Raw genomic sequence first — 5,419 nt, forward strand, 5'->3', positions numbered from 1 at the left:
CTGCTACAGGTACGTCACCATTCGTGGTGTCACTGGGCTATCGGGAGTCCAGTAAGCTGGTACCTCGCTTTATAATCAATTCATCCATAGTCAAGCTCAAGTTACCGCAATCACGATGGATTCACCCTACGTTTCATGTTTCACTAGACCCCCCCACCCCCCGGCTGATCGACAATCCCCCTGTCTGCTCTGTCCGGAGGATTCTGAGCGTCCGTCACCGGGGTCCTGGGTTCCAGTTTCGGGTGGACTGGGGGGGCTATGGGCCTGAGGAGCGGTCCTGGGTTCCAAGGGGGTATATTTTGGACAGGACCTTGTTAATGCCTTTAACTGGGAGCACCCTGATAAGCCCGGTAGAGTGCCAGGAGGCGCCCGTTGAGGGGGGGTCATTGTCACCTCCTCCATAAAGTCTCTGGATCACTTTACTCTGGTCACAAGATGGTCCATTTACCCTCTCTGGTCTTCTGCTCGGCCAGCACAGCTCTTGTGTCCTCCTCTGCTCAGACTCTCATAAATAATCCTTCACTCACTCCTCAGCTTCTGGTCCCACGCACACCGCAAGCCTTGACAGGGACTTTCTCCTCAGTCCGGTTCTGCAGGTTCCTCTGTTAGATTTGCTTCAGTATTAATGAAATTGAATTGAGAAAAACAAAGACATTAAAGTGCCATCGTGCCAGAGACATAAAAACATAAAGGTGGAACATTTAAACGAGCAACGAGCAATAAAATGAGCAGACGTGAGATAAAAGCTTTAACAAGAACAATAACAAGCATTAAAACTCTCTGACAGCAGCCTGTTACTGCATGTTCCATCCTGTCTGCAGGGAGCAGTAACAGGAGCTGCTGACGGAGAGGTTCGGTAGTGACATGGAGAGGTACAGTAGTGACATGGAGAGGTACAGTAGTGACATGGAGAGGCACGATAGTGACATGTTGAGGTACAGTAGTGAGGAACGTAGAAGTTCGATAGTGACATGTTGAGGTACAGTAGTGAGGAACGTAGAAGTTCGATAGTGACATGGAGACGTCTCCATGTCACTACTGAACTTCTACGGTAGTGAGGAATGGAGAGGTACAGTAGTGATATTGAGAGGTACGATAGTGACATGGAAAGGTACGGTTGTGACATGGAGAGGTTCGGTAGTGACATGGAGAGGTACAGTAGTGACATGGAGAGGTACAGTAGCGACATGGAGAGGCACGATAGTGACATGTTGAGGTACAGTAGTGAGGAACATAGAAGTTCGATAGTGACATGGAAAGGTACGGTTGTGATATGGAAAGGTACGGTTGTGACATGGAAAGGTACGGTTGTGACATGGAGAGGTACGGTTGTGATATGGAAAGGTACGGTTGTGACATGGAGAGGTACAGTAGTGAGGAACATAGAAGTTCGATAGTGACATGGAATGGAGAGGTACAGTAGTGATATTGAGAGGTACGATAGTGACATGGAAAGGTACGGTTGTGAAATGGAGAGGTACGGTTGTGACATGGAGAGGTACGGTTGTGAAATGGAAAGGTATGGTAGTGAGGAAGTTAATGGGCTCTGGAGAGTCAACAGCATCACCTCGTGTCTCACTCGCCTCGTCTCAACGAGCTGAAGATGATGAAGCAACTCTTCATCGTCAACACGGTTTATTTATGGTGGTGATAACGGCTGCTGTGGTTGCTATGGTTACCTGCACACTAGATACATTGACCAGCTTGGGTTGGCGCCTTGTTTTCTTCTTTTGTCTCATAACATGGGGGGGGGGGGGGGGGTCTGGATAACAAGGAGGAGGAGGAGGAGGAGGAGGATGATGATGGTGAGGATGAGAAGCAGGAAGATGATGATGGTGAGTATGAGGGATAGGATGATAATGAAGTTGAGGATGAGGGCCAAGTTGATGATGATGAGGAGGAGGAACAGGATGATGATGATGATGAGGAGGAGGAGGAGGAGGAGGAGGAGGAGGAGGAGGAGGAGGAGGAGGAGGAGGAGGAGGAGGAGGAGGAGGAACAGGATGAGGAGGAGGAACAGTATGAGGATGGTGAGGATGAAAAGCAGGAAGATGATGATGGTGAGTATGAGGAATAGGATGATAATGAAGGTGAGGATGAGGGCCAAGCTGATGAGGAGGAGGAGGAGGAACAGGATGATGATGAGGAGGAGGAGGAGGAGGAGGAGGAGGAGGAGGAGGAGGAGGAGGAGAAGGAGGAGGAGGAGGAGGAGGAGGAGGAACAGGATGATGATGATGGTGAGGATGAGGAACAGGATGATGATGATGGTGAGGATTAGGAGCAGGATGATGATGGTGAGGATGAGGAAACCACATTTCATTTTTTTGTCTTGATTTTGTCTAGTTTCACACTTGATACGGATGAAGTTTTTGTAGTCATTAGAAGTAGTTTTCCTAGGTTTAGATAGTTTTATACTTGTGGTGGTCCGAGGGATAGACACAGTCTCTATGGGATGTTTAACTAAGTTAGCTATGGTTGGTGACTGCCCAGAGGGAAACTCAGAGAGGCGTGTAGGACTGCCACTCTGTTGCCTGGTCCCCACTCTGCTACGTCAGGATGGAGGAGCTAAGCTTTTAACTCTGTTTCTAGATAAGAGGTACGCTCCATCCAACGTGGGATGGATGCCGTCCCTCCTGATGAGACCAGGCTTGTCCCAGAAGGACTTCCAGTTATTAATGAAGCCTACCGAGTTACTGGGACACCACCCTGACAGCCAGCGGTTAAAAGATGAGGCTAAACATCTGGTCCCTGATGATGATGATGAGGAGGAGGAGGAGGAGGAGGAGGAGGAGGAGGAACAGGATGATGATGATGGTGAGGATGGGAAGTAGGATGATGATGATGATGGTGAGGATGAGGAGGAAGAAACATGAATCCTTTGCAGTACTTTAGCAGTGATCATGTGATCCAGGAGGATGAGACAGGAAATGAAGCAATGAGGACCCTTATCATCTCATCTTCTCATCACTTCATCATGGGTGACAAGGTATGCATATATGTGTGTGAGGCATTCAGCCTCCATCCTCCAGAATTCAGCCTCCAGTGATGATCAATAACAGTGATGATCAATAACAGTGATGATCAATAACAGTGATGATCAATAAAAGTGATGATAACAGTGATGATCAATAACAGTGATAATAACAGTGATGATCAATAACAGTGATAATAACAGTGATGTTTGATGGACTGAAGCAATTCAAGGACGACACGTGGACTCGCTACTCTGACTGATTCACTCTGCAGCTCAAAGAGAAACCCTGAACACGGTGTTCAGCTTCTACGTGTTTTCTGTGCAGCGACACACCAACTGCTTCATTTCAACACGCCAACACGCTCTACTTCATTTCAACACGCCAACATGCTCTATTTCATTTCAACACGCCAACACGCTCTACTTCATTTCAACACGCCAACACGCTCTACTTCATTTCAACACGCCAACATGCTCTACTTCATTTCAACACGCCAACACGCTCTGCTTCATTTCAACATGCTCTACTTCATTTCAACACGCCAACACGCTCTGCTTCATTTCAACATGCTCTACTTCATTTCAACACGCCAACACGCTCTACTTCATTTCAACACGCCAACACGCTCTACTTCATTTCAACACGCCAACATGCTCTACTTCATTTCAACACGCCAACATGCTCTACTTCATTTCAACACGCCAACACGCTCTACTTCATTTCAACACGCCATTACACTCTGCTTCTGTTCAAAACGCCAACATGCTCTACTTCATTTCAACACGGCAACACTCTCTGCTTCATTTCAACACGCTCTACTTCATTTCAACACGCCAACATGCTCTGCTTCATTTCAACACGCAAACACGCTTTGCGTCATTTCAACACGCCAACACCCTCTGCTTCATTTCAACACGCAAACACCCTCTGCTTCATTTCAACACGCCAACTCGCTCTGCTTCATTTCAACACGCCAACACCTCTACTTCATTTCAACACGCAAACACGCTTTGCTTCATTTCAACACGCAAACACGCTTTGCTTCATTTCAACACGCCAACACCTCTACTTCATTTCAACACGTCAACACCCTCTGCTTCATTTCAACACGCAAACACGCTTTGCTTCATTTCAACATGCCAACACGCTCTGCTTCATTTCAACACGCAAACACGCTTTGCTTCATTTCAACACGCCAACACCCTCTACTTCATTTCAACACGCTTTGCTTCATTTCAACACGCCAACACCCTCTGCTTCATTTCAACACGCCAATTCGCTATGCTTCATTTCAACACGCCAACATTCTCTGCTTCATTTCAACACACCAACACCTCTACTTCATTTCAACACGCCAACACGCTATGCTTGATTTCAACACGCCAACACGCTATGCTTCATTTCAACACGCCAACACTTCTACTTCATTTCAACACGCCAACACGCTCTGCTTCATTTTAACACGCCAACACCTCTACTTCATTTCAACACGCCAACACGCTCTGCTTCATTTTAACACGCCAACACCTCTACGTCATTTCAACACGCCAACACACTCTGCTTCATTTCAACACGCCAAAACCTCTACTTCATTTCAACACGCTATGCTTCATTTCAACACGCACACACCTCTACTTCATTTCAACACGCCAAGACGCTCTTCTTCATTTCAACACGCACACACCTCTACTTCATTTCAACACGCCAACACGCTCTTCTTCATTTCAACACGCCAACACCTCTATTTCATTTCAACACGCCAACACGCTCTGCTTCATTTCAACACGCCAACACCTCTAATTCATTTCAACACGCCAACACACTCTGCTTCATTTCAACACGCCAACATCCTCTGCTTCATTTCATCATGCCAACACGCTCTACGTCATTTCAACACGCCAACACACTCTGCTTCATTTGAACACGCCAACATGCTCTGCTTCATTTCAACACACCAACACCTCTACTTCATTTCAACACGCCAACACGCTATGCTTCATTTCAACACGCCAACACGCTATGCTTCATTTCAACACGCCAACACTTCTACTTCATTTCAACACGCCAACACGCTCTGCTTCATTTTAACACGCCAACACCTCTACTTCATTTCAACACGCCAACACGCTCTGCTTCATTTTAACACGCCAACACCTCTACGTCATTTCAACACGCCAACACACTCTGCTTCATTTCAACACGCCAAAACCTCTACTTCATTTCAACACGCCAACACGCTCTTCTTCATTTCAACACGCCAACACCTCTATTTCATTTCAACACGCCAACACGCTCTGCTTCATTTCAACACGCCAACACCTCTAATTCATTTCAACACGCCAACACACTCTGCTTCATTTCAACACGCCAACATCCTCTGCTTCATTTCATCATGCCAACACGCTCTACGTCATTTCAACACGCCAACACACTCTGCTTCATTT

The sequence above is a fragment of the Lipophrys pholis genome (assembly GCF_963383615.2).
Source record: "Lipophrys pholis genome assembly, contig: SCAFFOLD_78, whole genome shotgun sequence".
NCBI classification, from domain to species: domain Eukaryota; kingdom Metazoa; phylum Chordata; class Actinopteri; order Blenniiformes; family Blenniidae; genus Lipophrys; species Lipophrys pholis.